This window comes from Tursiops truncatus, chromosome 18, assembly GCF_011762595.2.
Source record: "Tursiops truncatus isolate mTurTru1 chromosome 18, mTurTru1.mat.Y, whole genome shotgun sequence".
Lineage (NCBI taxonomy): Eukaryota > Metazoa > Chordata > Mammalia > Artiodactyla > Delphinidae > Tursiops > Tursiops truncatus.
The window spans coordinates 17,493,401-17,517,191 of NC_047051.1; the positions used below are offsets into that span (position 1 = coordinate 17,493,401).

The 23,791-nt window shown below is 36.8% G+C and overlaps 1 long non-coding RNA gene across 3 annotated transcripts in view; it reads right to left on the minus strand.

Annotated features, from left to right (window-relative positions):
* Positions 1 to 21,087, minus strand: part of LOC109550226 (uncharacterized) — a 36,660-nt gene extending 15,573 nt beyond the window's left edge. The window contains exons 1-3 of one of the 3 annotated variants that reach the window (XR_002176650.3): positions 20,746 to 21,076; positions 7,227 to 7,350; positions 1,444 to 1,484 (exon numbers count right to left, since the gene is read on the minus strand). This is a non-coding gene — a long non-coding RNA (uncharacterized lncRNA). Of the gene's footprint in view, positions 1 to 1,443; positions 1,485 to 7,226; positions 7,351 to 20,745 lie in introns of all 3 variants that reach the window. The other 2 variants (XR_012327656.1, XR_002176649.3) reach the window with 2 other exon arrangements.
* Positions 21,088 to 23,791: the final 2,704 nt, after the last annotated feature.

The window sequence follows — 23,791 nt, forward strand, 5'->3', positions numbered from 1 at the left end:
TGCCAGAAGACAGTGTAGATGGAGAAAGAGGCCAGAGAATGAATGACTCTTAATTTAACTATTGAAAACTATTATAGAAACTATTATAGAAAACACTCTTACACTTTGTACAGTCTTATTCTGAACCTCAGTAATACCTTGAATGTGTTCCTCTGCACTAAATTCCTTTGTGAGACAACTAAGGAGTAGCTTAAGTACTGCAAAAATCCAGGATATTATCTCTGGTTCTTCTCTATGAAGAAGCTATGGTTCTTTCTATAGTTAATATTTTCTATATAACATTATTTCAGTGTCTCTGCTACATGGACTTTTCTATGGAAATTCCAAGGAAAGATTAAAATTGACCAGTCCAGACTTGTATATTACATTAAATATTTCTGGAGAAATGTTACCAACATACAAATGCTTCTGGAACTCTAAAATGTTTTTCTTTAGGAAACTGTTTCTTAATTTGTTCTTAAACTGAACACTGAAGGAATGAATTTGCTCAAAGTCACACAATATATGAGTGAAATACAAAAAAACAGAACCTATGTATCTAAACTCCCTTTCAAGGCAGATCACACTGATCCAGAGAATATGTTTCAAAAGGAGGTAGGTAGCCTGCCCATCTATTGGGGGTCTATCTTTCTGCAGCACATGAGGCATTGTTGAACAGCACATACAGTATTTAACACTTGAGGCATTATCTTTTAGTTGAAAATACAACATATATAGAAAAGATATAGGAATATGTGAAAAGTAACATAATAAGAGTATATTAATCAAGTACAAACTACAAATAATTGCTAAGGGGATGTGCAAAATGAAGTGATTTAAAACTAGATTGATATGGACAGAAGTTTAGTGGAATCGGAAAATCTCATGTGGATTTTTTGAAAGTGGCAATGGGTTTGGATTGCCAGAGAGAAAAGATAACCATTCATTCATTCATCAAATATTTACTGAGTGCTTCCTATGTGCTATGTGCTAGGCACTGTTCGAGGCACTAGAGATGCAACAATATACAGAACTACTGCAGAGCAGGAATAGGCAGGTCATCTCACAGACACGATAAGAACAGAGAACACAAATATGGGAGTAGAGAGAAATGAAATACTAGGTCTTAAATACTAGGATGTTTCTAAATGGGAGAAAGATGTTTGGTATGACTTGAACTCCTTTTGTCATCACTGTCAGAACAGACTGCTTTCCCTTCTCAGTTGGTCAGCTCTCTTAGCCTCCTAGATAACTTTATAATGACCAGGATAACACAAGCCAAATAAATACTGCACATATAAAGATTCCCAGCTGAGGTGTATGGAGAGCAAAAAGGGAAAGAATGGCTAGCAGAAGTTGAATTTTATGGCTCCTTTTATCTTTCCAATGGTTTCTATCGTATATTATCAGTCTCTTGCCAGCCACGTCTCCCATGTGGTATTTGTCAAAGTCGTGATTCAATACCTGAAGGTTCTGGTCTCCTCCATTCCTTTCAAGTAGAATCACTGAAAGGAAGGGAGATTCCAGTTAAATTCCTTTTTTCTACTTAATCAGGTTTTCCGTATTCACCGAGCAATACTTCTCTACAGAGTGTTTGATGGAAAGTATTTTATGTTTTGTGTAGACTAGTGGGGAAAGGGATAAGATAGGATGGGGGCTAGGGAGAATACCAAGAGGCTGCAATATAATTCTATACACTACAATACAAGAGGCTACAATACAAACTTGACATTTAAGAGCTTGGATTAAATGGGCAATTTTAAAAATGAAAAGGGATATATCAAGTACCACTGTAGAGAAGTAGCTATAAGAAGTAACAAGTTTAGCAGCTGTTTACCTATGGGAGGGAAAGAAGGAAATGAACCTAAGATTTTAAGTTTGAAGGTCCCAAAATTTGTGTTGTCACCAATAATAGCCACGAAATTTGGAAAAAATAGCTTGAAGGAAAAAAATGAACTTAATGTCAGATCTAAGTGGGATATCACTAGAAGACAGAGGACTCAAGCTTTCTCAATAAGCTACTGATGACATATGAAAGTCATCATTATATAGAAATAGATTGAAACCCTATGGGCTAAAAAGGGAATGCAATAAACAACATCAAATGGCTGCATATGAACTTTGATTGTAAGATGAGGAAAGCAATTTCAAACCAATTTCAAAAGAGGTAATCTAGCTTTGGAACTCTTTACTTCAGGTCAGACAAAGCTGTCCTTTATTAAACATTATCTCTTCATGTTAGCTGACCCCTTAGTGGGTGAGGATAACAAGCTGAATGAATAAAATTAAAAGACTTTGTTTCTCTGGATTATCTCACTCAATGTTCTGAATTTTTAATTGAATGTCCTCCTAGCCAGCTTAAACAAATTATGTGCCTTAAGATAAAACACATAAAATAAATACCTAAAACTTTTCTTTGACTATGGTACTCCCATATAAAGGCTATGGCACTGCCGTATAAAGGCTATGGCTTCAAAAAGTATAAAAGGTACATTAATGCAAGTCATCCAAACTATTTAGCCCTTAAATGTGGGGCTTGTTTTAATGTAAAACTGTCAGACCAACATAAATTTTCATCCCCAAAGCAAATCTTGGCTATGGAACTAAATAAAAAAGCACTTTTAAAGAAGGTTCAATTTTAGAATGTGCTACCCTACATGTTTCTTTAAATAGCAAAGGATCAAGTTTGACCCTCCCTGAACTAAGGGTTTTTGTGATACGATTTCTGTAAACAGAAGATTATATCATAAAATATATTCAGCATCTTACCATTATCTAATCCAATATGGCTTTGGATTCCTACATTTATGTAGAAGTATCTTCATAGTAGCTAGCAATGGAACATTTATTTAGTACATGCTATATGTCGGACACTATTAAGTGCTCAAATATTTATTATTTCATTTAATATTCACAACAGCTTCTTGAGGTATTATTAACCCATTTCACAGATGGGCAAAACCGAGGCCCAAGTAAAGTTATATCTTCAAGATAATGTAGACAGTAAGTGGGCAGAGCTAGGATTTAAGTCCAGATCTGTCTGATTCCGATGCTACTTTTTTTTTTAACATCTTTATTGGAGTATAATTGCTTTATAATGGTGTGTTAGTTTATGCTTTATAACAAAGTGAATCAGCTATACATATACATATACCCCCGTATCTCCTCCCTCTTGCATCTCCCTCCCACCCTCCCTATCCCATCCCTCTGCGTGGTCACCAATGCTACCTTTCTTAAGTCCTACTTTGCCTCCAGAAGTTACCTAAAAGCAATAAATAAGTAAACAAAAAAATAAATAAAACTTAATTGTTTTGGCTATTCTAGATCTTTTGCATTTCTATACAAATTTTAGAATCAGCTTCTCAGATTTTTTTTTTTTTTAAGCCTACTGGAATTTTTATTTGGACTGTACTGAACCTTTAGATCAATTTGGGGAGAACTGACATCTTAACAATATGAACCCATGAGCCAGGTAAATCTCTCCAATTATTTAAGTCATCTTTAATTCCTCTCAGTGTTATTTGTAGTTTTCAGTGTACAGGTCTTTCATGCCTTTTTCAGATTTATTCCTAAGAACTTCGTATTTTTTATGCTATTGTAAATGTTCTGTATTTTTTGCACTTCCATTTTTAATATTTGGTGCTAGAATGTAGAAATATAAATGACTGTTATATATTGATCTTCTATCCTACAATCTTGCTAAACTCACTTATTCTGGCAGCTTTTTGTCAATTCCACCAAGTGGAATAGGTGGACGATTATGTCAGTTTTATTTTCTCTTTTCCAATCTGAAATTGTTTTATTCCTTTTCTTTCCTGATTGTACGGGTCAGAACCTCCAATACTGAATAAAAGTGATAAGAGCAGAAATCCTTATATTGTTCCTGATCTTAGAAAGCATGCAGTCTTTCATCAGTAGGTATGAGGTTATCTGTAGGTTTTGTGTAGATACCCTTTATCTGGTTGAAGAAGTATCCTTGCATTCCTAGTTGGTTGAGAGTTTTTAATATCAGAAATGAAAATTGGGTTTTGTCAAATTTTCTTCTACATCTATTAAGATGATCAATTTTTCTTTTTTAGTTTAATATGGTGAATTATACTTATTGATTTTTGAATGTTAAAACCAATCCTGTATTCTTGGGATAAACCCCACTCAATAATACTATCCTTCTTATATATGGTTGGATTTTGGTAAAATTTTGTTTAGAATTTTTACACTTATGTTTATGAGGGGGATTGGCCTGAGTTTTCTTGTTATGTCTTTGTGTGGTTTGGGTATCAGGGTAAGGCTGTCCTCAAAGAAGAAGTTGGGAAGTATTCCCTCCTCTTCACGTTTCTGGAAGAGTGTAACTCGTATTTTTTTTTTTCCTAAATGTTTGGAAGGATTTGTCAGTGAAGCCCTATGGACCAGAAGTTTTCTTTGTGGGAATATTTTAAACTAATAATTCAACAGACAAATGACCATTCAGGTTATCTATTTCTTCTTGAATGAGCTTTGGTAGTTTATGTCTTTCAAGGACTTTGGCCATTTCATCTAAGTTGTTGACTTTTTTTTTTTTGCCTAAAGTTGTTCATAATATCCCCTTATTATCCTTTATTTGTAGAATTTATAATGATGTCACCTCCTCTCATTCCTGATTACTTGTCTTCCTGATATGTGTCTTTTTTTTTTTTTTTCCTGACTAGTCTGGCTAAAAGTTTATCAACTTTACTCACCTCAAGGAACCAGGCTTTGATTCCACAGATATTCTCAATTGATTTTTGTTTTCCATTTCATTGATTTCTACTTTGATCTTTATTATTTCATGATTTATTTTTTGCTTCTTTGTGTTTAACTTGCTCTTTTTTTCTAGTATCTTAACATCAAGTTGAGGTCATTGATTTGAGATATTTTTTGTATTTTCTAATATAGGCATTTCATTTATTCAAAATTTGATATGTTATATTTTTATTTCCTTCAGTTCAAAATACTTTCTAATTTCACTTTTGAGTCCTTCTTTAATCAATGGATTATATAAAAGCATGTTATTTTGTTTCAAAATATTTGGGGATTTTCCAGTTAGCTTTCTGTTACTGATTTCTTATTTAATTCCTTTGTGGTCAGGTCATACTTCAGCATGACTTGAATCCTTTAAAATATACTGAGACACGTTTTATGACCTAAAACAAAGGTCAGCAAACTTTTTCTGTAGAGGGTCAGATAGTAAATACTTTAAGATTTGTGGGTCACATACAATCTCAATATTGTTTTTTAGAAATCTTTCAAAATGTGAAAACCATTCTTAGTTCATAGGCCAATACAAAACCAGGCTAGATTTGGCCCCAGGGCAATAGTTTGCTGACCCCTGGCCTAAAATATGCTCACTCTGGGTAAATGTTTCATGTTAAAGAGAATATGTATTCTACTACTGTAAGTGGACTGTTCTAGGCAAGTCAATTAGGTAATATTGGTGGGTAGTGTTGTTTAAGTTTACTATATCCTTGCTAGGTTTCAACTTGTTCTAGCAATTATTTGAAAGAGGGGTACTGAAATCTCTGACTATAATTGTAGATTCTTCTGTTTCTCTTGCAGTTCTATCATTTTTTGCTTCACATATTTTGAACCTACTGTTATTTGGGGCATAAACATTTAGGACTGTTATGTACTCCTGATTAACTGGCCCCTTTATTATCTGAAATGACCTTCATTATCTCTGGTAATATTCTTCACTTTGAAATCTTACTTTGTTTCTAGATGTCAATCTAGCCACACCAGTTTTCTTTTGACTAGGGTGAGCAACAGCATGGTATATCTTTTTCCATCCTTTCATTCTTAATGTTTTTGCATTTTCATATGTAAAGTGTGTTGGGTCTTTCTATCAATCTGATAAGTTCTGCCTTTTAATAAGGATTTTTAGATCATTTCCATTTAATGTGATTCTTGATATGATTAGATTTAAGTCTATCATCTTACTGTTTTCTATTTGTTCCTTTTGTCCTATGTTCCATTTGTTTATTGTTCCTTTCTTCCTTTTTCTGCCTTTTTTCAGATTGAATTTTTATGGTTTCATTTTTTCTCATTTGTTGGCTTGTTACCTAATAATGTTTTATTATTCTACTGGTTGCTTGAGGGTTTATAGTCTACATATATAACTTATCACAGCCTACTTTCAAGTGATATTATATCACTTCACATATAGCAAATATCATATTTCTATTTTTCCCCTCCTGCCCTTTATGCTATTGTTATCATATATTTTACTTATGCATGCTGTAATCCCCATTATACATTGTTATTATTTTTGTTTGAACAGTCGATTTTCTTTTTTTAATATTTATTTATTTATTTATTTTTACGGCTGTGTGGGGCTTTAGTTGCAGCCCGCGGGCTCTTTGTTGCTGCATGCGGGCTTCTCTCTAGTTATGGCACTCAGGCTCAGTAGTTGTGGTGTGTGGGCTCTGTAGTTTGCAGCACGTGGGCTCTCCAGTTGAAGCGCACAAGCTCAGTAGTTGTGGCACGCTAACATTTATACTAACCGTGGTATAAATGGTATACCACGTGGCGTGGTATTTATACTAACCATAGGACTATTACGGTATATAATGCACATTCATTTTAAATTTAAGATAAAATGTGAAACTAAAGAAAATTCTATCTTGGGACCAAGTTTCTAGGGCTATTATTCACTCTTCTCTGCTATTGACCAAACCACACATTTGTGAAAAAGTCTTGAGGAGCAGTGACTTTGATGACTCTTCACAATTTTGTTTTGGCTGCATCGGGTCCTAGTTGCTGCACACGGGATCTCCGTTGTGGCTCACAGCCTTCTCTCTAGTTGTGGCATGCAGGTTTCCTCTCTCTAGTTGTGGTGCGCAGGCTCCAGAGCATGCGGGTTCTCTAGTTGAGGCGCTCAGGATCAGCAGTTGTGGCGCACAGGCTTAGTTGTCCAGCAGCATGTGGGATCTTAGTTCCCTGACCAGGGATCGAACCCACGTCCCTTGCACTGGAAGGCGGATTCTTTACCACTGGACCACCATGGAAGTCCCTATTCACGATTTTTTAAAATCTCTCCTAAAATTGGATGCTGTCAATAAATGTAAGTTATTCATAGAGGTTTTTATTTAATTTGAATATGTATTTCTGAACTGACCACTATATCCTGTTATTCAGCTCATGAATCATTTCTTATTTTAATCATGAAAAGTTTACTTGATTCCAAGTTTTTAAAACACCCATCATTATTCCTGTGAAGAAGAACTTTTACTTACCAGTTCTCACTTTCATCACTGTCAGTGTGCCTGCATCAGTCAGAACCTGCAACACTGTCCAATTTTCTGATTCCAATCCAGGATAGAATAAGAAAGCATATAAACAAGCCTGTTAGAAGTAGACCTAAAATAAAGATAAATAGGCTCATTATGAAGACCCTACCGGAAAATCCATTTCTAAGACTGAATCCTAAGGAAATAAATAAGGCAAAAATTTAACGATTATTGATACATTGTTCCTTTTACCAGTAGAGAAAAACTGGTAGGCATCAATATAAATACTCCCAAATAAGAAACTGCTATGGTACATCCTTATATTCTATAGTAGAATACTTATTCAGTCATTAAAGTACATTATACTTGAATATTTACTGCTAGGAAATATATATGAACAAAAAACAGTTGTGAAAATTTAATAACGGGGGTTAATAGTGGTTATTTCTGGGTGTGGGATTATTCACCTTTTTCTACCTCTTGCCCATTTGTATCTTCTTTAATACCAATTTCTTATAATAGAAAAACACAAAGTTTTCAGAAATACTTATTCAACATGAATAAATACTATTCAAAATGATAAAGTCATCATTTGTTTATTCATTAATTCAACAAATATTTGCAGCATTAAATAAGACCTAGTCCTTGCCCTCATGACTCTTCATTTGTGGGCATGATTAACAGTCTTGGAAATTTTTTAGTCCTTGTTCCTCTCTTTCATTGTCATTACTTAATTGCCCAGTCACTCCTTCCCTTACTCATCGAGGACTTTGGCACTTGGCTGCCAGTATCCACCTCCCCTGCATTTTCTGCTATTGTGCGCCATTTCCATGTCCATACAGACAACCCATCCAACAACCTTGAACTCTGACTCCACCATCTTATAACCACTTCATTCAGCCTTCCAGACCCAGAGCCACACACCAAGAAATTACTCCATGGCCTTAGACTTCAATATCTTGATCTCTGACCACAACCGCTTACCACTCCAGCTTTTTTCACTCCATTTACTCACTTAAGACCTGCTTTCTTACCTTATTTTAACCTCTATTCCAAGCATTACTTCCCTAGTGCAAAATCTCATTATTTCCCTCCATGGCTATAAAAACACACAAAAATACTTCCATTTATTTAAAAAATAAAATGAAATTAAAACACCTTTTATAACATTCCCTTAGTATTTAAATTAAGAAACAACAACCATGATACCTTATTAGCAAACCATGAAGTTTTATACAGAAACATATATAGCTTGCACTACTTCCAGAGATTAGAAGGCTTGTTAATACTCCTATACATAAAGGTGTTTAGCATATAGCAGTTATTGCTTAACTATCTGTTCATTTTTGAATAAAGTAAATATGGCATATTTGAAGATACCCATAATAATCATTAAGCTGCATTTTAAACAGTTCAATAAATAATAGGACTCTTATTTTATAATTAGGGAGGAAATGTTCAAAAGCAAGTCCACAGGTTCAGTTTTAAGGGCAAATAAAAGTTATATACAAAGTATCTTTACATCAAGTAATTTAGAAGAAGTTTGAACTTTATCATAATTAACAACTATATGTACTAACATTTTTTACATCGAAAGGATTCAACTTTAGGAATTTCAATTTTATGATAGGAAAGGAAATTGGGTATAAGTACAGGTAGATGGAAGGACCATTAGATTTAGCTACATGCTATAAGAATTTCTTATCAGGAAAAGGTTTCATATCTACTATACTGTATTAGTGGTTTTACAGTTTATTAGAAATATTGCAGTTCAGTCACATCAGCTTTGGGTTGTTTTGCCAATGGCATAAACATCTAATTGTAAAAACCGCATGTTTATAAAAATACATCCTCCAAAGGAGAAAAATGTTCTTTGGTTAAGTATGTGTGATACTTCTCTACATGGAACATTGAAATGAATTTAATCTTCTGTTCACTTCAAACATTATTTTTCTTTAAAGAGTTTCTTTAAAATCAGGTATATGGTCTGTATATACCATCCTGAGTTCACTGGGTCAAAAGTTAACAGTATGGGGTCATCAAGTAAATTAAATGTTAACAGCAAAAATTAAAGGAGTTAAATTAAAAACATAGGGCCTAATCCTATGATGAAGAAAAGTAAGGAAAAAGTGTTCCCATAAGAGCTGTAAACTGTTCACCTATTTAAAATAAATTACTTCTTCAGAGCTGCCTTAAAAAGTTAATTTGTTTAAAACACGTAAGCATTTCTTTGCCAAAAGAGAATGTGCTGTATTTTATTCTCCCTATTTCCCTATAGGTTTGTTCTACACGAAGTAATGTTTTTACATATTAAGAATAGAAAATGTAGCATGAGGCTCAACTGTCATAGAGAACAGGTCATACATCCTCAGTCATATCTCCTAGAGACCAGAGAGTCCCAATTTTACTTCTGTTTACTAGAAATGAATAAGAAATAAATGTTAATAGATTCCTGTCCTACTCAACTTCCAGGACAAGGCTAATCCCAAGTCAATAAAGTCTCTGACAAAGCCATGAGTTGTCATTTTAAATGTTTTTTACTCAATGTAAGGTTTATTATTCAATTTTCCTTTGATAAAGGGTCAAGAATAGATCCATGACTATTATTTACCAGTCCTTTTTATTACTTAAATTGCTCCCCAAACACACACATTTTTAATGACCAGACAAAAAGTTAACCAATGCTTGTGTATTTTAGACTATATATGGTATATGATTTACCATTTGGGGTGTCACTTTTTGAAATAGGCTCTGTTAAACTGGAGAACAACCAGAGAAGGAAACCAAGACTGTGAAGGGTTTAAAATCATAGATGTTTGGAGAATGGAGATTCAGTTGTCCTCATGGTTGAAAGTACTAGAAGTCATACTTAAGGGGTTATCACATGTAGGTGGGAATGAGTTTGTTCTCAGCAGCTCCAAGGGGCAGTTACAAATAGGTGTGTTTTAACTTTTAATATTCTACGATTCCAAACCTGAATAGGCTAAATTTCCTTTACTAAGGAAATTTAAATTATTTTAAAACAATGTTTCAAAACACTGTATTTAATATATCATTTAAGGCCAGCATTTTCACACTAACTTTTTAGAAAGTAAATAACAAACAAATGGGTTTATCCCTTTCCAGGTATCCTTATTGGTAATGGGTTGTGAGGTGGGTAGTTCATACTTCTTCACTAAATATTATAATTATTAATTGTAAATGAATGTTAGTTCAGTCCTATAATATTAGTTCCACAAATGTGGAAGCAAAACAATTCTTTATATAGGAGAAAAAAACCCTTATACCTCCATAATCCTAACAGAATCAGAGTTGAAAATATGTACGAATCTGTTATAAATGACTTTCAGAAACTGGGGCTCTAAACCATGCAAAGTAAATTTCCCCAAACAAATATATTTCCTGATCCATGTGTAAATTTTCTCCCCTATAACTAATATGGATATACTCTAAAAAGAAACTACTCTAAGAGTAGTTTCTTTTTTTGCCTTTTGTGATTTTTAAAGGATCATCCAAAAATATTTATGGATAATAAAGTACTTATAAACTGATACGTAATTAATTAAAGCATATAGTTATGAACCATTTAAGTAACTTTTTAAATTATTTTTTAACATCTTTATTGAAGTATATTTGCTTTACATTGTTGTGTTAGTTTCTGCTGTATAACAAAGTAAATCAGCTATACATATACATATATCCCCATATCCCCTCCCTCTTGCGTCTCCCTCCCACCCTCCCTATCCCACCCCTCTAGGTGGTCACAAAGCACCGAGCTGATCTCCCTGTGCTATGCAACTGCTTCCCACTAGCCATCTATTTTACATTTGGTAGTGTATATATGTCCATGCCACTCTCTCACTTCGTCCCAGTTTACCCTTCCCCCTCCCCATGTCCTAAGTCCATTCTCTTACTTCTGAGGAGGATTTTATCATTGCTTTTTTAATGTATCAATTAGCTACAGGGAAAAGAAACTACCAAAGTTACTTCACAGAACAAAGATTCTGTCAATATCTGAAATAAATGACACACTTGCATTTTAAAAAGGGAATGTAAATGGGTGAATATGTGGGAAAAACTCACCACATTACCAACAAATTTCAGTAAATGTTGTACAGGTTTATGATTAGTGCACTAGATACTGTGAACCTAATGAAACAGTTGTTGTCTGTCTTGAGGTCTGACACTTCACAGACCTAAAAAAGACAAAAAGTACTTTGATGTATTTGTTAAACAAAAAAAGTACAGAAAAATACTTAGATTTAGTATTTTACCAATATATACAATATTTTTACCAATACACTAACCTGATTAGAAGCTTAATTTGAAATTATCAGGTAAATATTAAATTTGAAAAATTAAAAACTCATAGTAGAAAATAAATAGCTATGGATATATGACAGAGATTAGAAACATTTTCAAACCAGCCATTGTTAAACCTTATTCTTTTTGCCTTTTATTATAATTCTTCTAGTTTACTAGTTATAATATTCCTGGAGGGGGAAAATCCTAAGCATAGCTATTTATAGCACAATGTTTTAAATATATGATAATAAACAAGTACAGTCTTAAAACAAAATACCTTGTTCATAAGTGATACTCAGTAAACATCAATTTATTTCAGAAAACAGCCTTAACAATCAATCTAGAGCAGTTTTAACTCACAGATTATAAGAATACACAGAACATAATAGAGTAAAACAAGTAATTCTCAAATTTGTTCAGGTGGCAGAGCAATTGGTGATCCTCTCTCTCTTTGCTGAGTTCCATTCATTCCCATTAAATATTAATGCCAGTAACTGTGCTGAAGACACAGAACAAGGACAGACAGATTCCAGGCCATTATGAAACTCTCAAAACCAGAATTGGGGAATTCCCTGGTGGTCCAGTGGTTAGGACTCAGCACTTTCACTGCCGTGGCGGGGGTGGAGGGTGGGGGTGTTCAATCATTGTTCGGGAAACTAAGATCCCACAAGAGCTACATTCCTTTCTGGAGGATCTAAGAAAGAATCTGTTTTCTTGCCTTTTCCAGCTTCTAGAGGTTGCCCTCCTTCCTTGGCTCATGGCCCCCTTCTATCTTCAAAGCCAGCAATAGCTGGTTGAGTCTTTCTCACATCTCACCACCCTGACACTGACTATTCTGCTTCCCTCTTCCACATTTAGAAAAATTGTGGAATTATATTGAGCCTACTCAGATAATTCAGGAAAATCTATTTTTAGGTCATCTGAGTAGCAAACTTAATTCTATCTACAACCTGAATACTCCCTGCCATGTAACATAACATATTCACAGATTCCAGGGATTAGGATACGGACATCTTTAGGAGAACCATTATTATGCCTATCATAAAAATGAATCATTTTCCTCTACCTTTCTTCAGGAACTCCATCGACCATCATCCATCTCTAAAATTACGTGCAAACAGTTCACATATGCACATGATTCTAGAGAAAGAATCTGTAACTGTCAACAAATTCTCAGTGTTTAAGAATCACTGGACTAGCTCATAGACTATCAATGTTCCTTAGAAAGATAGTTTGGCAGGGTCAACAATGCCAAATTTTAGACTGGCTTTTATCTGTTTAGCTTTGATCAGAAAACCTTGATATGCATTGAAAGTTTTTCCTTGTACTTTTCCTCTGTGTGTTTTAGAAGTAGTTCCAATCATCCTAATTATACCTCTAACATCTTGCACTTACAAACATTTTTCCAGTTGGTATGCATCATTTTGTGATGATGCTAATAGTAAATCCAGTGAATTTTCCACAGTTTACTCAATAATTTTACTACTACTAGACATTGCAACCCAATCCCCCCCCCCTTTTTTGCTATTTTATTTAATATGCTGCAATGGGCATCTTCCTATATAGATCTTTTTCCATAGTTTGGATTTATTTCACCTAGACTCCTGAAATTGGAATTTCTGGCAGGAAAAACATGACTATTTCTATAATCTTTTTTATTATTGCTAAATTACTTTCCAAAAGGTCTGCTTTAATTTACATTGCCACCAGCCTTTACTCACTCATACCGTCAATGTGAGGAGGTTTTTTAAATGTCTTTCGTGCATTGAAAAGAATATTCAGGGGTCATTTAAATTCTTATCAAAGTTATGAACTAAAAAACTTTAGTTCTTCCTTAACTTTTAAATTCAACTTGAAACTCTGGTTATTAGTCTTTGTAAATTTGTGTGTGTGTGTGTGTGTGTGTGTGGTACGCGGGCCTCTCACTGTTGTGGCCTGTCCCGTTGCGGAGCACAGGCTCGGATGCGCAGGCTCAGCGGCCATGGCTCACGGGCCCAGCCGCTGCGCAGCATGTGGGATCCTCCTGGACCGGGGCACGAACCCATGTCCCCTGCATCGGCAGGCAGACTTTCAACCACTGCGCCACCAGGGAAGCCCAGTCTTTGTAAATTTTAACAGCAATCACTTTTAAGGATGCTTTTTAAGGTCTCTTAAATATTTAGCATTTAGAATTTTATAACTTCTATAACTTCTGCTTTCCTTAAGTACTTAAAGTTTGATTAATAAATAAAACCTCTCCAAGAACTTATTTGAAAAAGAAAAACAAGAAAAACTTGTATTTGTTTTTCTCCTTTTGCTAACTGTGTATTGGTTAACTCTATTTTTCTTATAGACCTATCTCTTTATATATTGAGGATATTAACCCTTTACCTACTTTATATGTTAAAAATATTTTTTAGTTTGTCATGTGTCTTTACTATTTATAGCAAATTTTTTTTCTGGTGTATACATTTTTTGTGTAGCTACCAATGTTCTCCAAGATTCTGTGTTGAACCTTTTTATCAGTCTACATACCTCCCTCAGTGATCTCATCCAATCCCACAGTTTAAACTACCATCTACAATTGGTCAACTAGTAAATCTACAGACAACATGCAAACCAGACGTTCCCCAAAATTCCAGACTTCCAAATCAAAAATCCAATCCTAATATCCAGTTACATCTACAGAGGATGGAAGTACGTACTTGGCCCAAAGGCATATAAAAATCAACATTTCTGGGCTTCCCTGGTGGCGCAGTGGTTGAGAGTCCGCCTGCAGATGCAGGGGACACGGGATCGTGCCCCGGTCCGGGAAGATCCCACATGCCGCTGAGCGGCTGGGCCCGTGAGCCATGGCCGCTGAGCCTGCGCATCCAGAGCCTGTGCTCCGCAACGGGACAGGCCACAACAGTGAGAGGCCCGCGTACCACAAAAAAAAAAAAAAAAAAAAAAAAAAATTCACATATCAGAATCCACCAAACCTGTTCTATTTTCCCTCAGGAAATGGTACCAAGAGACACTCAGTTGCCCACACCAGAAACCTAGGAGTCCTGCTACACGCCTCCTCTCTCTCTTCTCCATGTATTATACAAAGGCTCCTAAGCCTCTTTAGTCTTACCTTCCAACTTTTTCCATCCTAGCTAACTCTGCTCTAGCCTCATGGGCATTGAATTTACTGGTCCTTTCTGCTCAGGACATTAACATACACTCCTCCTTTGCCTAGAGTGGTCTTCCTTCCTAAGTCTCAGTTTAACTGTCCCGCCTTAGAAAGGCCTTACTTAAATCTTCAGTGTTAGGTCCCCATGGTGTACGCTTTTAGGGCATCCTGTGTTTTCCTGCTGTTGTAATTTGTATGATTATTAACTTAATCCTTGTTTCTCTCAGTAGACTACACCATAAAGGGAGGAACTGTGGCTGTTATGCTCATCCCTATATGCTCAGTACCTTGAACAATACATAACACAGAGTAGGTGCTAAATAGTTACCTGGGAATAGTTACATAGTTAATACTGAGTAAGTAAATCCAATCTTGTTTATATTTCACTTCTAATTCTTTGGTTCAAATACTTTTTTATTTCTTGCCTAGATACTACAATAGCCTCTCCAGGACTTTCTATTACCGCTCTTGCATTTTCTAATCTGTTCTCCAGTACCCTTGTTAAAGTGAATTTCTAAAATATAAATCTGATCGTATTACTCATTGGTTTAAGATTTTTCAATTGCATCAATGTAAAAGTGATATGTAAGGCCCTTCATGGTTTAATCTCTATCCACTTGATCAGGCTAACCTTTCTCAACTCCTCCAAAGCACCTAGGCAACAAATCACACAACTACCTGAATATTCTTGACCATGCCAGGTTCTTTCTGACTCCTCTGTTTCCTTACACTCCAGTGATTCTGCTTAAAATGCTCTCTATGGCCTACTTCTGCTCTCTCTTTTACACTGGTTCCTCGAAGGCTTCGCCAAGGTATCCTTCAAGACGCAGCTCAACCACCACCTCCCTCCTAAAAAGCTTTCCTGAGCCACCTATTCCTTACCTGGGTTAATGTTCTTCCTGTACATTTCAAATTATAATTTTTAAAGAATTTATCTTTCTTCCATTAGACTTTCAGCTCCTTGCTAACAGGGACTACATACTTCTCATCTCTATATATCCAATTCTGATATGGACTTTGGTAAATGTTTGACTAATCTGTGTGCCAGTACATATCAAACATATTCCCACTTCTGAGAAATCGTCTAATAAATAAATGAATAAATAAGAAAGTTAATTAGGAAAATATAAAAATGTTCACTTCAGAATTATTTATAATAACAAAAAATTGAAAACAACCTAGATGTCCACCAATAAAAGAATGGTAGAATCTGCTAAATGATACATAGCAGAGAAATTTAGAATGAGATTGTAAAAATGATATAGTAACTCAGATGCTTCTTACATGTTAAGTGGAAAAAGACAAAGAAAACTATTTCACACTATGACCCTATAAAATTATATGTACAGATATTTACTAAGGGAACATGAAAATTGTATGAGTTGTTAATGTGGATTGTGATTTCATGACTTTATTCAGAACTTTATAAATATTGCTATGATATCTTCTCAATTATAATACAAATAATAATATACATGAGCTTAATTTTATTAACATATATGTACATCTTAGTGTATGCATATTTTAATGTGCATATATATGTATATATTTCCTAGCTCTGTCTCCTGAAAGGTCCAAGAAGCAGCAATGAGCATACCTAACCTTGATATCTAATACCATTCTCCACTAAGAGGAAACAGGGCTCTGGAGAAAAAGCTAACACTAGGGCTAGGGCAGGGTAAGCGCAAGCTAAACTTGGAACATCTTATTATACCAGAAAGCAAGGAAGTACGCCCAAAAAATGATATAAGCATACCACAAAGACAGGACCCAAACTAAAGGTGCTTCCACTAGCTAAATCTGGGACAATTCGAACACTAAAATAATTAAATACAGGCTTAAATATTTAGAGGTGAAAGGTCATGATGTGTGTAACTTACATTCAAATGGTTCAGAAAAAAATGTACAAAATATACACATATAGGGCTTCCCTGGTGGCGCAGTGGTTGAGAGTCTGCCTGCCGATGCAGGGGACACGGGTTTGTGCCCCGGTCTGGGAAGATCCCACATGCCACGGAGCGGCTGGGCCCGTGAGCCATGGCCGCTGGGCCTGCGCGTCCGGAGCCTGTGCTCCACAACGGGAGAGACCACAACAGTGAGAGGCCCGTGTACCACACACACAAAAATATATATATATATATATATATATACACACACATATAAATATAGAAAGAATACAGGAAAACAAGGTAAATACAGAAATGGAAAAACATAGGAATTCATAAGTTAATGCAGATAATAAATAGATAAATAGAGGAGAAGAAAGGGCTCTGTTTGAAGTAGAATGCTGTGGGCTGACTGGTAAATGTGAAAGGAGTATTAGATTTGTTGAATCATTTTGCAACCATCATGGTAAAATTATATCAGCAATAATGGATGCTATATTTAAATGGGAACTTTGATGAAGAGCAAGCTTTATCTTCAAATATTTCCCCACAAATTGATTATTTGCCAGGAAGGAAAAAAACAGTAACTATACATTGGAAAATTCGGGCCATATATGGATCAGGTGGTCAAAATTAACATCATCAGTGAGGGACATATGGATATCATGTGCTTCCAGAAGTGGTACCCTGAGAAGGACATAATACCACCTGTGCAGTAGTCCAGTTAAAAATGCAAAACCTCAATTTAATCATGAGGAAACATCAGACAAAAACAAAATAAGGAATGTTCTATCAAAAAGGAGGGTGGAAGGAGAAACTATATTCTTCAAAAATATCAAGGTCATAAAAGATAAAGAAAGGCTGTGGAAATGTTTCAGTAAAAGAAGCTAGAGTCAAGACCCACTAAATGTAGTGCCTGACCCCAGACTGGCTCCTGTACTGGAGGGGGAAATGGTATAAGGACCAACCTACAAAATGCGAATGTGGATGGTAGACTGAAGTATTTTCTCAATGTAAATTTATGAAGTTGACAGGAAATACACACTTAAGTATTTAGGGATCAAGGGCCAGGATGTATGTAACTTAACCTCAAATGGTTCAGAAAAAAAATTGCATATAAAGAAATATATATATATATATATATATATATTTGGAGAGAGACAGAGACCTTGCAAAAGAGCAAGTAAATGATATGGGTGTTCTCTGAACTATTTTTATTTTTGCAACTTTTTGTAAATTTGAAATTATTTCCAAGTAAAAGAGTTTTTTTTAAACTAAGTCCACCTCAGAAAAACAAGACCAACAGGAAAATAAAAGCTATTTATGTAGCTTTTACATCTATGCAATTTGCATCTATGCAAATTGTTTTTAAAACATTCACCAGTGTATACTGAGTTACTGTTCAAAATGTTTTTCTTTAAGAGGCTTCATTCTTCCTTAAAAGATGAACAGACCTATAGCTTTCACAGTTTTATCTAAATAAGCTAATATGTTGAAGCCAACATTCCATCAGTGGCAGCTTACTCATCAGAAACAGCAGGAGGGAAAAAAAGCATTGAAATTACAAGACCTCTGCTCTCCACACTACCCATATTTACCATTCATTTGCTGGTGATTGCACTGCAGTTTCCAAGTAAAACCTCAAATTTTAAATTATGACTTCAGTTTTACTCTTATGACAAGTCAAGAAGAGTATGCAGAAAAACAAACTGGGTGGGTGGAAAGGGGTGGGGGTAGGGTGATTAACTCTTCACTGTATTGAAAATGAAAGAAAGTTGACAACTTCTACCCCAGCTGAGTCCCTAAATAACTGAGTTCTTTCTTCACATAAAGTATATCACTGTGTGGAGTATTAAACTTCAAGGAAGGTATTCTTACTAGCTTTTTACCTGTGAATCTGATGATCTGAAGTAAAAGTACTCTTTTTTTTTTCTTTAAAATTCAACTCGGGAATTTGCACCCCCTTGTGGTCAAACATAAAATTCTTCATTTTCAAAACACCATTTTTTTTTCCAGTTGGTTTCAGGCTTAGGAACCAAGTTACCTGATTTTGTTTTCTCCCATATTAGTGAATCAAGAAGCTTTAATGAAGGATTGTTGGTTTATTAAATAGGATCTTAAAACAGGACTTAAATCTTCTAAAAGTGACCTCTACATAAACTTTAGTATGTGGAAAATGGGAGATAATAATTGCACCCACCTCATGAGTTATTATGAGGATGCAAGGAGAAAATGGATATGCATGCTTAGCTGACACATTGTAGGTACTCAATAAATGTTATTATTTATTAATATCATCATCACTTTGGAATTCTCTTGACAGAATAAATCTTAAAAGGGGACTGGATTTAAAACTTTACCAATTCATGATGTTCTAGTACAATCTTGCAAATAAATTCCCCAAATATACCACTTATCCAGACTTCACCTAGCTGATTCTCTCCACAGGTATATTTTTAAATTACAAAGGATATGTATTTATCTCTAGATGATAGAAATTTGGATGGTTTTTACTTTACATTTTAGAGTGGTTTTATTCCCTTTTCCCTTTAACTTTAATAATTAGAAAAAGCAGTAAAACGATTCCATCTTCTTAGGTTACTCTTAACATCTTTATTCATCTGACAGAAATCATTACTCTATTTGGCAAAAATAATTCGTCAGGTTGATTTATTATTTTAAGGGGCTCTTGAACACAAATGCTAATTCCTAACGGCCCTAACTGTAGTTTTTTAAAATACCTCTAAAGAAACCATTTTAAAAGATCAGTGTTAATAACTGACTTACAACAATAGCTAACATTCACTAATATACCAAGCACTGTTCAAATACCTTTAATATATTAGCTCATTTACATCCTTACAACAACCGGTTGAGGTACTAGCATTAATCCTTTTACAAAAGATCAAACTGAGAAAAAGTAACTCATGCAGGGTCACAAAGCTAGTAAATAGCAGAGCTGAGCTCCAACCCAAGCCGTTTGGTTCCAGAGTCTACTCACTTAACCAGTGCACAAACGTACCATAGAGACGTAAGCCCCATACTACTCAATCATGTTACTTCTTGATGATGTCAAATTATTAAAATCCATTTCTCTTCCAACTGTACCACAATAATGCAAACCATGCTAGCCTTCTCCCATTTCCTTACTTCTTAGCACTTCAGGCATTTTCACCTGCGTTGTCTAATTTAACCCTCACAATGATGTATGTCTTTGTACACTCAGTTATGATTCATCACAAGTTGTTTTACAACAAAAAACTAGAAATAAGTGTAGCAATGCCCCAGATTTTAAACTGTTGGATTCTTTAGAAAATTCATTGTAACTTGGGATCAGGAAAAAAAGCAACCAGTTTTAAAATAATCTTAAAATGTAATCATTTAGAATCAATGGCAGTTTGGTTTTTTTTCCATCTTAACTAGCCTGTGGCAGGTAGGATAATTCTCTCAAGCAAATGAATGATTAAAAGAGATTTTTAAAGAAGGTGTTCCAGTATTGACAAATGTATCATCATCTACTGTCTTACCATAGTGTCCAGTTTTTGACGTTGGACAGATCTACCTAGGTCTTGTGCTTCTACTTACTAGTTATAAAACTTAGGGGCAAGTGTCTTAATCTGAGTCTCAGGTATCCTCTTGTGTAAAATAAAGATAATGCCTACTTCATAGGGCTGATGTGGGCAGTAAACATGATCATTCCGTAAAGCGTTTATTTTAGCACCATGGCAGCCCAGAGTACAGTCAATATATGCTATCTAGCTATTATTACTTTACCAGTGCGTGACACAACAGAAACCCGTCTTTGCAAGATTAAGTAACCTTACCAACCGTTTTTTTTAAAAATCACCCTAAGCGATCCCAAAGACTGCCCAATAACCCATTTACCTCTCCAAAATCGAGCAGAATGTTTAAGAACAAGAACGCGGTGAGAGAAACTAGATTCAGTGAAAGTGCCTTCATAACAGGGAACCTAGAACCGGGCTCCAGCACACGCGCGCGCACACACACGCACACACACACACGCAGACGCACACAGGTTGGGTCGCACAGCATGGTAGAGAACGGCCCGGGCTCCAGAATCTGACAGATGCGGACTCGTCCACGTGCTTGCTACCTGTGCTACCTTAGGGAAATTACTTACAACGTCTCTGAGCCTTCGTTTCCTGGTCTGCAAACGGAGAATGATAATAGTACCTACCTCATAAAGTTGTTCTGAGGCTTAAGTGCGATAGCTCCGGTAAAGCGTTGACTTAACAGCAAGAGCTGTACACACAGGCGGGGTTGATTCAAGTACACGTGTATCCATACACACGGTCTCAGACACATTCCGTTGGAGTTTAGACACTGGCAATAAGATGTTTTTCTTTTCGCCTAAGCTGCACCCTTATTTGTTTTCCTTGAACAGTAGAATAAATGCCTATCGACTGATACGTCATCTACGGACCCTCGGGCCCACACTCCGCACGGCCCCTCTACCTCTTAGGCTGAGCATAGGAGCTGCACGCACGCGCAAGAAAAGAGAAGGGCTGTGACTGAGTAAGCGAAGGCAGAACGGTGAACACTCGATGATTCTGCGCATGTTCAAGGCGTGGGGGGTTGGGGTAGGAGTTTGCGCATGAGCAGAAGTGTCGGGAAAGCTAGAGTACGGAGGTTAGGAGGCGGTATTGACAGCTGTGGAGGCAGCCCGCGTTCCCGGCATGCCCCGGGGCGGCGGGGTTGGCTCTAACGAATTTGAATGAGGAGCCTCAGCGCTTTCGGCGCCATTTTCGAGTGATGCCTGATCTCATCAATCTAGCGGGAGAGACGGGATAACCTGTCGGAGAGCGTATCGCCACTAGGACTCAGCCGAAAAATTACTAAAAAAATCGCCAAAAATTACTTCGAGCAAAGGGCACTTGGCGGAGCTTCGCCAGGGTTGGCGCAGCCGGTAAGAGCCTGAAGAAGTAGCAGAGCGGGACTCGGGAGGTGGCAGTGGTGGGACCGGCAGGCGGTGGGGGGGGGGTGCAGGGAGTGGGAACTGGGTCCGCCTTCATTTTAATCGCCAAAAATGCGAGGAGGTAGGGTTGGGGGTAATTGGGTGTCTGAGTAGGCGGCGGCGGGCAGAATGTGGCGGGAGCGCGGAGAGTCGGGGATGTGGGGGGAGGGGAGTTGCAGTTTGAGCGGGACGCGGACGCGCTGCGGCTGAGCGGCCGCCGCCCAGCGGATCTGTCAGCAGGACCCCCCGCCCGGGGCCGGAGACGGGGCGCGGCGGGGCTCGGCAGGCAGAGGCTCCTTGACAGGAGGAGGGGGACGAGCGCCCCTCCCCCATTGCCGAACCGAGCAGTCTTTTATGGCAGTTTTCCCGGCCCGCTGCGGCTGTCTTCCCGTGACAAGAAACTTAAGGTCGGCGGAAAATTGAGGACCCGGAGTAGCGGGTGCCTCCCGGCCGACGTGCGGATAGTACCCTCCGCGGGACCCAGTCGTTTATATTGTCGTCTTTGATGCCAAAGCATGAGATGCCCTAGCAATGTGAGTTTCTCCACGCCGCCCTCCTGCTCTGCGCGCCTGGGTCTCGGCAGGGGTAGCACTGACCGAGTCTGGCTTTTCCAATTTGGACAAGATGGGGCGGGGGCAGGCTTTTGAGGTTTTAGCGGGCTCCTAGGAAAGATGCTGGACTTTCGCTTTTTGCTCGGGATTTTTTGTCATTTGCTCTCACGGTGTCGTCCTTTCTTGGGGGGGGGGGCGGGGGTGTGTTCTTGGGTGAGATGAAAGATGGGGCTTCGACCTTGCGATTTCCTTCTCAGAGTCGCACTTTTCTGAGAAGACTTTTTCTTTCTCCAGTCTTTGAAACGTGTCGCAAGGAAAAAGGCAATCTTTGAAACTGTATTAATGTTTTCCTCCCGAAAAGTCTTTACCCGAAGAACTTAACGGTAATTTTGCAATCCCCACCTTTTCTTGGGAGCTCTCTTGGCTTTGACGCGGAGGGGAAAGGGCTATTTGTCTTTCCCTTTAGTGATTTTTTTTTTCTCGTAGTTTCTATCAGTTTTTACTCGACAACTCTTGAATGATTTGAGCCAGTGACGCCTTTAACTTTAAGTAATACTTTATAGTTAGATGATGGCTTTTGTAAAATTCCTCATTAAAGATGTACCGGATCATGAATCCCTTTCTGCGCTGAAGGCACCCTAGATTAACCCTTTGCTGGTGTGATGTATTGCGTATGGGGCGCGCGACTCTGAGTTGCGAATATGCAGGAGATGATTTTTGCAGCAGCTATTCAGTTGTTCGAAAAGAGGGATAAGGCTTTCAGTCACAGACTTTTTAGGACCGCCTGCCTAAAGTTTTTCCCTCTGGAATTGATGTAACGATTGATTGATTTCTTATTTCTGTAAAGATTGGGGCACCCGCCCTCACTTAGAATCTTTCCCCGAAGAGAGTAGGAGAGCGCAAAGTGATGTTTTTCAAATTGTGTCTAACGGAGCTCCCAAAACACCGAACTTGTTACCCCCTGATTGGCTGGAAGGAAGCGGGACTGGGGGGTTTGAATGTTGAACACTAGATTATAATTCTCGGCTTTCCAAAAAATTATACATTTAGAAAAACACGTTATGAAACATTAAGACGGGGAGTTTAAAAAAAAAAAAGCTGGTGTTTAGTATTTTTTCTTCCATAAAGGATTTTCGAGTGATTTTGAAATGTATATTAAAAGAAAATCCTAGAGAAGACGATTTTCGCAAAATTGTAATTCTGCTGGCTGAAATTACAAGACTTTTATATATTTGCCCCTGTTCTCTATTGGTTAAAAACTGAGTTTAGGATTTTTTTATTCCTCTGACAGAATTTTTTCATCTTAACCTACATGTATTTGTTAGATGCAGATTATGGGAGAATTGTTTCTTTTATTTCCATGAAAAGAAACTTCAATTTTCTTAATGTTAAGAATGAGCACATTCCACATTTTCCACAAAAATTGGATACATTTCTTAAACTTTTCACATATAATTTAAAATATATAGGTTTTGCTATTTCAGCCATTGCAATGGACTTAAAACCTTATTTGCAATAAATTTATGTTGCTTAATTTAGACAATACAACAGGTAAGTAGCACAGGTGCGTGTGTATGATTTCATTTATAAATTCATTATGAAGAAATATATTGCATAGAACAGTGTGGGTGTGTTGTGTTTTATTTGGTTAGTTTTCAGTTGTTTAATGTTTCTTGAGACAACCGTCAATATATTTCTTTTTATTACCAAGCTTGTCA